The 12669-nt window shown below is 44.6% G+C and overlaps 1 protein-coding gene across 2 annotated transcripts in view; it reads right to left on the bottom strand.

Annotated features, from left to right (window-relative positions):
* The window catches only part of LOC139751037 (protein SSUH2 homolog), a 524722-nt gene that overhangs the window by 405851 nt on the left and 106202 nt on the right, over positions 1 to 12669 (bottom strand). The gene's annotated exons all lie outside the window — the stretch shown is intronic.

Here is a 12669-nt window from a genome sequence, read left to right as displayed (position 1 = left end):
TGTGAGGCAGGAAGCTACATCAGGCAAGGCTGTATCACACTCAGTGGACGGAAAGGAGTACAGCCTTGTCAAGAGGTTGTTCCTCCGAAGGAGTACATCATTTCCCTGCTCCTTAGCGGAGAGTAGCGTCGAAGCAACAGGTACACCATCAAATGGGACGAAATTACATTTATTCAGTTACTATTATCTCTTCATGATTATCTTGGGACCAGTTTTTATGAAAGAGTCCTGTTGTGACGCAGGGCCTTTATAGAGACTCCTGCAGCCTAAGACAGCGCTACGTCCAGCAGCAGGGAAATGTAGACTCCTTTGGAGTGAGAAGTTCTTTGACGAGACTGTACTCCCAGTGATACAGCCTCGCCAAGGGCAACTTTTCATCTGAATTGAAAAGTCACCTTTGGCGACGCTGCATCATGGGAAGGAAGCAGCGCCACCGTGAGCAACTTCCCTTTCAAGAGGAGTCCACACTTCCCTGCATCGTATGTGGCGCAGCCTCCAAACTGTACATCCCCAACAAAAGAGATACTGGGTGGTTTAGGTCCACGTTATACAAAAGTTCACTGTTCAAGGTCATTCTACAACAATCGTCACTATTCATAACCCATTACCTTATTATAACGAATGACGCGTCACAACAACAACCAAACTGAAACACAACGTAAAGTATTGTCTGGCAGTCATGGTGACCCAAGGTGTTGTAGTATGCATACCTTATACTGCCTTACACGATCTTAATGTTGTCATAGCAGCCTAACAACAACAGTGTACAATGTTGTACAGTGTTGTGCAGCAATGTACAAAACTGTACAGTACTCCTCTCCTTCCACTTACGCTGTGAGTAGTTCTTAGTTTTTGGGCTCTAGACTTAACAATCATCAGGGTCATTACGGCAGTTAACATTCACCAACTGGTTAACTAACATGTTAAAACCACCATCAGGTGTTGAAAGATGATTCTACGACCCACATTACACTCTCACGTTACATATGTCTCACGGTCAAGACACAACACCTCACCCTGACTGCTGACACTTGTAACTGAAATAGTTACAAGATTACAACACAAAATAATACACTATGTTCTGTACCATCACTGTAATCTTAAAGAATAATACAATAAAGCAACTACAATACAATACACCAGTAATACAACAGGCAGCTAAACACTTGCTTGCGACCATTGTTACCAACGAACGTTTTGAAATAAAATGTACACAGAAACTAACATCAAAAATGAACGATCATCAACGTGATATTAATCCAGTAACCATTCTTATCATTAATCATATCAATCTAGTAACCGTCTTAATCATTAATCACATCAATCTAGTAACCGTCTTAATCATTAATCATATCAATCTAGTAAACCTACACCTCGCTGGTCGACGTACTGAAAACCCCATACAACCATTCCGTCATCTTAACCACTAACACACTGCCTGGTCTCCCATCACTTTATAATCACCTTTATATCGGTATTCATATCACTGATAATAACGTCAAACATTGATACATTTTCTAAACCATTTTTGAACACTAGAAGACGCTCGGTCACCCCACACATGCTGCATGGTCAGATGACACCTACATCTTCCACACGATCACATCCCATCATACACTCAAGCTCGCTGGTGTTGTGCAATGAGTGATGGACACATTGACCTGACACTCAGCAAGTTACGAGAGTATGTTAGCCTCACCAGGTCAGCCAAGTGACAGGTTTATGTGTCTTTGACCAAGCGAACGTCAGTCGTCCACCAACTTGCTCTGTCATGTCTTGTAAACACAGTCAACACTGTACATCAAACGTTTCAAGTTCCTCATTTCAGCAGTACTGTAGATACATTTAGGTGGGATAGATGTGGTTAGAATGAATAGATATATTAGTATAACTTACTGTACAGTACTGTTGACGGGTCCATCTGTTGATGTGTCCATCTGTTGATGAACCACCTGTTGATGGGCAAGGGTGAAGGGACAGGTGGCCATCAGCCTTTTCATATCAACTTAAAACATTTATGTTTACGCTGCGGTTATTGGTCCGGTCACGGACGAGGTGATTACATTGGTTTTATTCGTCCGGCTCTCACGGTGACCGGTCGAAATGAATGAGGTCGTGAGATGAGATCTTGCTCCACCATGACTCAATGTGACTGAGGTCATGTGACTGAGGTCATCACTGACCAGTCCAGCGTCGCGGACTGTGGTGGAGTCTTTTACGCAATGACAAACAGGTAAGTCTGCGGTGTTAAGCTCAAGTTACGTGAGTCATGATTCTTATACTGTAGTTCTGGTTAGCTTAGCTTGATGTGAGGGCAAGTTAAGTTAGGCTTTCATACCTGAGGTTTGAATAGCTTGGAGCTAAGTTAAAGGGGAAATTAGGTTAGGTTTTCATAGTTTTGGTTAGCTTGGTGTTAATGTACATTACCTTTTGCGTGGTAGGTGGGAACGCTAACCGCTCAGCTATAATCGACCCTTATAGGGAAATGACTATTCGATTACAAGTAATCGAATACTCACATCCATGGGCAATGGGGTCTAAACCGGTCAAATCCCATCAGGCTTACAGTTAGGTTCTGTAAGACATTACACCAAACTCAACTCTTTTGCAATAAAAGGAAATCTCCACCGCACACATCATGGGTCGACGTGAACAACCCATTGTAGTACCAAGTCGGGCGGAGCTGCACGTGACACACATCACAGCTACAGCTGTCGTCTGATACGTGAACACATGACACATTCTTGGCTCAGCTGCCGGCCTTCCTAGATGGCTGCCTGGCTGGTTGTCTGGCTGGCTGGCTATAGCTTTTTATGCTAGCTCTCGTTAGCCTTATTTTTAGCCGCCTTTAGCTGGTTTTAGCTGGGCTCCGGCAAAGAGTAAAGCTTAAACTGGTTTTTGGTGCCACGTAAAGCCTTTCTTGGGCCTTACCATCAAACAGGACTTTAACTAGGCATTAGCACCAAACACACCTTTAGCTTGGTATGAGTACTAAGCAAAGCTTAAGCTTGCCCTGTGATTCGGATCAGGCTAAAGCTCCTTCTTGGCTTCAGCTAAAGTTTTATCTGGGACTTACCACAGGCAAAAGCCAATTCTTTTTCCTTTTAATCCAATCTCAGCGTCCGACAAAGCTTTAGCTAGGTCTCGCCTTTGGCAAGCTTAGTCAGCGCTTGAGTAAGCTGCAATGGCAAGCTCAACTAACAAACCTTTCACCAAGACTCGTTAAACTGTCTCACAGCTGCACATCTTTCTCACAAGTCCATGTATTTACCTGGCTTGCTATAGTATGTAATATATATATATATATATATATATATATATATATATATATATATATATATATATATATATATATATATATATATATATATATATATATGCAGAACCTTCACTTCACCGTTGGAAAGCGAATATATATATATATATATATATATATATATATATATATATATATATATATATATATATATATATAGTGTGTGTGTGTGTGTGTGTGTGTGTGTGTGTGTGTGCCACGAGACACCTCACTATTTCACACCCACGTTCAGTCAACAGGACACACCGGGGCCTTAAAGGGGATATGTCTCCCAGCTTGGCTGGTCGAAACCACCACCCAGATACCTCAGATTATCGAGCTTATTTGCGAGTTGGGAAGCATTATGTTGGCCGGAAACAAGATAGTCCTTTGACCTAGGCCAACACAAGAGGCTCACCAGCCTGTGTCCCAGGGAGACGACGCATCTGTGGCGGCTGATGGAGTGTTTAAAGGGAAGCCACCATCAAAGTCGAGGCCACAACCCACGTCGAACAAGGATTCGATGTTGTCATAACAAATCCTCTTTTTTCTCCTTCCACCAGTTGGTACCACCACCCGAGTCAGAATACTCAACCTGCCAACAGCTACACATCTATGGTATGTAGGGAAGTTGAAGGTCTTGAGGTTTCGTACAAGGGGGCCTAAGGGAACCCAAGGGCGTGTCTAGGACTCTAAGACTCATATCAATGCCTTGTAGGTGGGAGTTACGGGACCAAAGAGTTAATAGAGAGGCTGTGCAATAGTACACCTGAAGGAAGTAAGGAGCGAGTTAAGGGCGGCTGGAGGGTGGATGTGATAAAACCCAGGGTTGGGGACAAGGGTGAAGAGGGTGTACATAGTTTTCAAGACACAAACATCCAACGGGTTTCAGAGGGATACACGAGTGAGGCTTCCCCCGACGCGAGCCAGGCCAACAAAAGATTTTAGGGACGAGTTGTGGGTTAGAATTAGAGAGGAGAGAGAGAGAGAGAGAGAGAGAGAGAGAGAGAGAGAGAGAGAGAGAGAGAGAGAGAGAGAGAGAGAGAGAGAGAGAGAGAGAGAGAGAGAGAGAGAGAGAGATTATGACTACAAAACATCATTTCCCAGTTCCTATTCCTACAGGTATCATTTAGCTTTGGATAGTTTGAGATATTCATATCTCTTCTTTGATCGTGGTTTCGTGTGTGATCTCTAGATCCTCATCTATTCCATGATCACAACCAGTCATTACATGAGCATTATTCCCAGCTGGAACATCACATCTGATATCTTCAGATTCCGCGATGTATAAGATCTTATCATCATGATGAATCAGTCCCTCTCATTCTAGTATCGTCAAGCCACATGCTGGCACAGAACGCGTCCACTGGACCCTCCCAACACCTGTCTCCATGACTCTGACACCACGAGACTCTCAGTTGTCCCAGGTCGTCTGTGAGTCAATTCTCTCACTGCTGGAATTTCGTCATCGCCGGGGCGTGCGTGTCGCAATGCGTGACTAAACATGCTAATTATTTCTTCATTTTCACCGTTCTTATTTATTCTAGTTCATGAAGGATCATGAATGGTCGACACCACCATGGGATTCCTCCCATACAGTTACTCTCCCCAGTAACTGCTGTCTGACTCGGTCCTCCAACAACATTTCCTACAATCTATCACTGTGGCTAATTCCCCTCCCACTGTGACTCCTCTCCTCCCTCCCACCTTGTGATCATGTGTCATCTTTGCTGATTCGGTCCTTGAACTCTGGGTCATCACTGTTCACTACCCCGACCATCCACATCCACATACGTTATGTTCAGTGTCATGTTCACGTCATATAACATCCTCCATCTCTCACACGTACCAGTGGCTCTCGTCTGCTCTCGTACCTCTTACCTGCTGACGCTGTGTGTGTGTGTATGTGTGTGTGTGTGTGTGTGTGTGTGTGTGTGTGTGTGTGTGTGTGTGTGTGTGTATGTGTGTGTGTGTATGTGTGTGTGTGTGTGTGTGTGTGTGTGTGTGTGTGTGTGTGTGTGTGTGTGAGTGTGTATTTCTATGTCTTTTTACCATGTGTTTCGTCGTATTACAATGCAACTTGAGCTTTACAATCATGCGTCACTCCCGCAGTATACAAGCATAAATTCAACCTTAACGACAACTTTACGATACACAGAGCAATAAAATGCTATATCTTCCCGCTGCGGTGCCAGTGTTGCCATCCTCCCCCAAGGGATTTCAAAGAGTATTATAGTTGGTAACACTAGCGATACTGGAGGAATAACAACATGAAAGACAGACGAATACTAATACTATTACTACTACTACTACTACTAATACTACTGCTACTACTACTAATACTACTATTACTACCATTACCACTACTGCTACTATTACTACTGTTACTACTACTACTACTGTTACTACTAATAGTACTACTACTATTACCACTACTAATACTTCCACTGTTACTACTACTACTGATAATAATAATGATAATAATAATAATACTTGTTTCACACACACGAGTGTGAGCCTCTAACCCCTCACCAAGACCCAACAGTAAGACAGGAGTGAGGAAGCAGCCGGTACTGTTGTTCCGGGCCTGGCCCCCACCCCCACCCTCACCCACTGATATAATCTGGGAATATACAAGTTGTGTGGCGGGGGAGGGAGGGAGGGAGGGTTGTTGGCAGGTGGGTGAGCGTGTGGGAGGAGAGGGGAGAGAGAAATGGGAGAGGGGAAAGTGGTACACAGGTGGGAGGGGAGACGAACCCTGAGACCTTGGGAGACTGAAGATGTTGGTGGTGATGGTGTGTGGAGTGATGATGGTGATGCGAGTGATGGTGTCTGGGGTGGTGATAATGAGTTGTGAAGGTGATGTGAGCGATACTGGTGATAGTCATGGTATGTGGGCGTGACGGAGCTGCTGCTGGTTCACCCAGGATAGTGAAGATGTCGCAAGGTATCAAGACGTACAGACAACCACAACCTCCCGCACTATACCCCAAGAGTTGCCCTTGAAGACCGTACCACCTGCACACGAAATGGAATAACGAGGATAAGAAAGCTCATGAAGCAGAACACTCTCACTGCGACACTGAGACTCAGGCGAAGGGAAAATCCGAGACAAAAGCCCCGCGGGACTTGGGTGACGTCGTCTTTGAGGTTCCCGTAGAGAAATGGATCTTAGAGACGGTCTCTCCTGAAGGACACAGTCTCTCCTGAAGGAGGAAGTCTCTCCTGATGGAGATGGTCTCTCCTGCAGAAGGAGGTCCCTCTTAAAGGAGGAAGTCTCTCCTGAGGGAGAAGGTCTCTCCTGAAGGAAAAGGTCTCACCTGCAGAAGGAGGTCCCGCCTGAAGGAGAAGGTCTCTCGTGAAGATCTTTCCTGAAGTAGGAGAAGGTCTCTCCTGAAGAAGGAGTACCCTCCAGACCCATGGGGCGCGAGAGAGGGCCTCCAAGCAGCTCGCCATCAGCTGGCCTGACGCGGGGAATCAATCACGTCGGACAAAAGAAGTTGAGTTACGGTGCCGGGAACCCGTCAGTCCGGATGCCTCGCACCGCAAATATTGGCGGGGGGTGAGGTCCGCCCATAGGAATCTCTGGGCTGGAACTCTTTACAACCTGTCGTTTTCTACAGTTATGAGGGTTATTATGTGGCTGTGCAGCCCAGCGTCTGTGTGTCTGTCCTCTCACATAATGTCTGTTATATCCGTCTGTCGTCTCCTCTTGTCTGTTACCAACCCGCATCTCATTTTCATCTTGCCCAGATCCCCTTTTCATCCAAAGAACATATTTTTTCTTCTCCCCCTATATATATATATATATATATATATATATATATATATATATATACTAGACTATTTACCACTGAAAGCCTAGGAATCCAACCTGGGTCTCCTGTATGACCACTAGGCAGTACGTGTTGTAGTGGGAGTCACCTCGTTGTTTAGGTTGCGCAGCGCAACGTAGCAGAGTCGCTGAATCATCCAATGGTAAGTGTGGTTGCTCTTGCAACACAAGGTGGCCTTGTGTATACGCTGCCCAGCTGTCACACACATGACCTATATTTTCGGCTCCTGGGCGTTCCGTGGCTTATGACTGACATTGAACTTCACGTGTGCCATACATCTTCACATATATATATATATATATATATATATATATATATATATATATATATATATATATATATATATATATATATACATCATGCATATTCGCCATTTCCCGTGTTAGCGAGGTAGCGTTGAGAACAGAGGACAGAGCCGAAGAGGGAAAATCCTCACTTGGCCCCCTTCTCTGTTCCCTCTTTTGGAAAAGTAAAAACTGGAGGGGAGGATTCCCAGCCCCCCACTCCCTTCCCTTTCAGTCGCCTTTTACGACACGCAGTGAATACGTGGCAAGTATTCTTTCTCCCCTATCCCCAGGGATATATGTATATATATATATATATATATATATATATATATATATATATATATATATATATATATATATATATATGAGTATTGCTCGGTCCCTGGCTGCAAATACAAGGTGCCGGACTTTGGTATCATGAAATATAAATCATGGCGACAAAATGCATGATAAACCGTGACCAAAACTTGAGGAAGATAAGAACCTTGAAGTGATTACCAGTAACGACCGTAGATAAGGTTAATAGTGCCCTTGATGCACATAACCAAGCCATGGGATGCTATGGTTCATCGCCAGATATATGAAATACGATACTCAACCTTTACAGCGCCTTGGTTAGAACTCGTTTGGAATACGCTGTTCAGTTCTGGTCGCTAAACCTGATCAAAGACAAAGATTAAGGAGTGAGAGGAGTGAAGAAGAGAGGAGAGTTTTGGGGAAGGAGCTGAGCGTGTGTGCGTCAGCAATTATGAAGAGGGGGAGCTAGTATAGTGATGGCTAATTTGATTACATGAGTGAGTGATGTGGCAGGAGAGGGTAATACTAAATGGTATGCGGTATCCACTGTGAATGAAGATGATATACGACTTTTGGAGTTATGTGCTAAGAAGAGACTGACGATTGGGAAGCGAAGGTCAGTGTGTCTGGGGAAGGCATTACGCTGGTCTTGATAGTGTTTCATGAATGTGATCTTGGGCCTTAGATATAAAGGAGAGGAAAGGAGGGGAAGTTATTCAAGATGAAACACCTGGGGATGATATGTCATATGAAGCGAGTTGATCGAGTGAGAAATAACGCTGGCAGACTGAGGTAAGGAAGTGAACCCAGTCTGAGTGAGAAAACCGGATGAGGCAGACTGAAATGTTCATGGCATATGGAGAGGGTGAGTGATAAGAGACTGACAGGGGGGGGGGGAGATATATGAATTGGGAGAGACAGGATCAAAGGGGAAGAGGAGACGAAGAAGGGATGGGGAAGCTGGAAAAAAATTGGAGTGATGTGGTATACATGGGGCGACGTTTCAAAAGGAATGCGAAGGAATACAAAAAAATCCAAAACAGCAAAAGACCACTGGGTCCCAACGTGGCTACTTGTGACAGTGGAAAAGATCAGAAACACACTGGTTAGTGTGGTGAGAGCAGAAAAACATACAAATGTTACACAGAGCAAATTTGACCGGAAAACTTTTCATATAACTGTGGCGCAAGTATTTATCAAGTATATTCTTAAACGTATCTTTGGTACTGCCGTCAACTACTGTACATGGCAACGTTTTCAACCACTATAACTGATAACTCAATCCATATGTAAACAAGCCTGTTGAAGAAAAAGTACTTTGTCCTCTTATCCACCTAACTCTACTGTAAATAAGAACATGATTTTCAACCGTCTAACTATAGTCGTAAATAAAAACGGGATATCTTTTTTGTACACGTAAACAAGTCCACCGTAAATGAAAACAGGATATTCTAACAGCTACGTTCAGTGTAGAAATGAATGGGAGTTTTCACATTAATCGAATTCCAATGTCACTCACAGACGTCCTGGCCTCAAGGTAAACAAACACATGTTCACACTCACCCGGCACCAACATAAATAAGAGAGTGAGAGTTTTCAGATACGCTCAGGAACAACTTTATTTATTTCTTTACACATCCACAAAGCCCCAGTATTAAACAGAAACTAATTATCACGTTGATCCACGTCCACAGCAATGACAGAAAAGGAAGACTTCACATCCAACCAGCCCCAGGGTAAACAAAAACAAATTGTCTTTCCGTTCACATCCACCAAGTTCCAAGGTAAACTAAAAATACATATAAGAAAATCTCTCACAAACCTCCACGTCAGGAAAGCAGTCTACACTCACCTGCTCGTCCTTCCAGTGAGAACATGATTATTTTTCTTCCCACATCCGCCAGACCCAACATGAAAAGATATATCCACCCAACCCGACCGCCCGCTCCAGCCATGAAGGACCCAACACACGCCTCTCTCTCCTCACACACAATCAAGGCCAAACATCCCGCTCACTACGGGGAGGCAGACAGACTTGCACCAATAAATGAAGCCCTGAGACACAAATAATTCTAGGGAGTTTCTGAATCATAAAAACACATCGTAAACCCCGTCCCTCTTCTGCAGCCAACTGTCGAATCCGCCAACCCCCCTCCTCATTTCTCTCACAGGGATGTGGGGCAGTCGTGACCTCAGCAGTCAAGGCGACCTCGATATGTAGAGCTGGTAAAGATAGCAATAATGTCACCGGGGCCGGTCCGTCGAACACACTCACAGTAACCGAACCACGTGACTACGGATGGATGATCAACAGAAGGAGGAGGAAGGAGATAACTGAGGTAAAAGGAGGCAAAAAGGAGAGATCCGCTTCGTTTCTATGTATATCTGTCTATCAATATAAACATTTCTATCTATTAATCAATCTATCTATTCATCTGTCAGTCAATCAATCAGTCTATCTATCTATCTCTCAATCTGTCTGTGTTTATCTGTCTTTCTATATATCTGACTCTTTCTTTTCTACCTAATCATATACCTAACTATCTATCTAGCTTTATGTATGTCCGCCCGTCCATCTATCTGTCCATCATGTATCTATCTATCCGCCTACCCGAGCATCTAATGTCTTACATATCTTCCCAACTTACAGTTGCACAGAAACAATCTTTTTCTGTGAGTTACAATCTCAGGGAGGCAGTTCCCCTGCAGTGTACACGATAACAAAGTACAATGGTCCATAACACACTTGCCCTCCCACCATCACTGTCTTATTCTGGCCAACAACAGCAGCGGCGGCGGCAAACCCAGCTCCCTCCTCTCCCTCGTCTCCTGAACGTGGACAGAGGCAAGACATGAGGCGACACGGTCATCATCACGATGCAGCAGCAGCAGCAGCAGATGTGTATGGTCGGGAGGTTGACATGTTGCGATCATCGCCTCCGCTACAGTCAACCTTACCAACACACGAGAACCGACCAAGAGCAGTTGACGACTTCTGTGAAAACTGTCACATGGAACAAGAACTCCATTGACCTCTCTCTCTCTCTCTCTCTCTCTCTCTCTCTCTCTCTCTCTCTCTCTCTCTCTCTCTCTCTCTCTCTCTCTCTATCTATCTATCTATCTATCTATCTATCTATCTCTATCTATCTGTCTATCTATCTCTATCTCTAAACATGGGCTTACCAGCTCCCTGTCGTGTCTTTTATCTACTCTCTCGCCCTCTTTCATCTTTCTTCCTCTCTCTCCTTCCCTCCTTCCTTCCTTCCTTCCTTCCTCTTGGCCAAGACGACTGGTGGTCGTGTCCCCCCCCCCCCCTCCCTCCGTCTCCTGCATGTCGCTGCTGGCAGTTAACGACTATACGACCCCGCGGCACGTCGCCCCGGCTATAACGGGCTGGCCACATAAGCTGGTCATCAAGAACTCCCGACATATGTGTCCAGATAGACGCCATGATTCCTTATGGCCCGCGAGGAAGGGAGAGAGAGAGAGAGAGAGAGAGAGAGAGAGTATCGACTAAGAACAAATATAACGACAGGAGAACTACAGTCCGAACGCATAACAAAAAATAAAAGAACAATGAAGAACATGAAAAATTTATAAACAACCACACACACACACACACACACACACACACACACACACACACACACACGAACCTCCGTGGTCGTGGTGTAGTGGTCAGCGTTTTTGACTGTCACGCACGCACGGGCCGCCTGGGGTCAAACGAGCAGAGGTTCGAAACCTGGTCGCGGCAGCCGATCCACAGTCCACCCATCTGTTCATCCAAGTCTAAGGAATGGTCGAAAAAATGGGTACCTGGTATAGGCTAGTGTGTGTGTGTGTGTGTGTGTGTGTGTGTGTGTGTGCATAAGAGACGGAGCAACAAGTACCACACACACAGTAATCACACAGGAGGGAATAAAGGAGGAAACACCTTGTATGGATGGATTATTGCTTCATTGTGGAGGAAGAAGAGAAAGTGTGGGAGACAAACTTTCCTCAGGTAGGTTGAGGTGGTCAGCGGAGTGCTACAGGGGTCTCTTCTGGGACCATTGCTCTTAATGTGGCTTGCTTGATGATATGGAATCCTGCAGATGAAGCAAAGGTCATGAAGGACTTCAACATAGTGAAGAGGATTGCATCAGCTTACAGGGGGACTTGAACAAGGCTCCAAAGTTTTTCTGAAACGTGGTTGATGGAAGTCAACCCCAGGAAATGTCGAGATCGTCCCTAACCTGTCGCCAGAGTCCCACATTAGAAGAATAGTTAAGGAGACCAACTGTCTGCTGGTGTATATCAGAATAGCTTTTAAGTATATGGATAAGGAAATATTCAGCAAGCTGTTCATATCCTACATATGGCCAAAATTAGAATATGCTTCTCAAGTTTGATCACCGCACCTACAGAAGCACAAAGAGCTAACAGAGAAGGTCCAGAGGAGGACAATAAAGATGGTACCAACATAAAGAGGGGTGAGTTACAGGGAAAGACTGAAGGCTTTAAATTTGCTCATCTTATAAGAGAAAAGACTGAGGGATGACTTGATCACAACCCTTTCATAACTGATCGATGACGTGGATAGTGAACAGTTCCTGGGGAGATGTAAGGATAGAGCAGCCAGAGGACGTAACACGAAATCAAGATGCAAATTAGAAAAATAAAGAAGGAATCCTACAGTATATGTGTGGTGGATGAATGGAACAGAATGACTGGGGATATAGTTAATACAAACAACAAACATGAACTTAGTATGTTGTATGATAGTTAAGGATGTTTAGGAAACTAGGCCCACATGAGTGCAAAAATCCCTCCCATCCCAGTACAAATAGGTAATCACACACACACACACACACACACACACACAGCTGACAATAACACCGTCTTGCCCCCAAGACATCAGCGGCAGAGACTGCAGTGCCCAGTCCACTAAGGCGGAAAGCCTCTTCCTTTATGG

Source organism: Panulirus ornatus, chromosome 10 (genome assembly GCF_036320965.1).
Source record: "Panulirus ornatus isolate Po-2019 chromosome 10, ASM3632096v1, whole genome shotgun sequence".
Lineage (NCBI taxonomy): Eukaryota > Metazoa > Arthropoda > Malacostraca > Decapoda > Palinuridae > Panulirus > Panulirus ornatus.
This window is presented reverse-complemented; position numbering and strand designations above follow the sequence as displayed.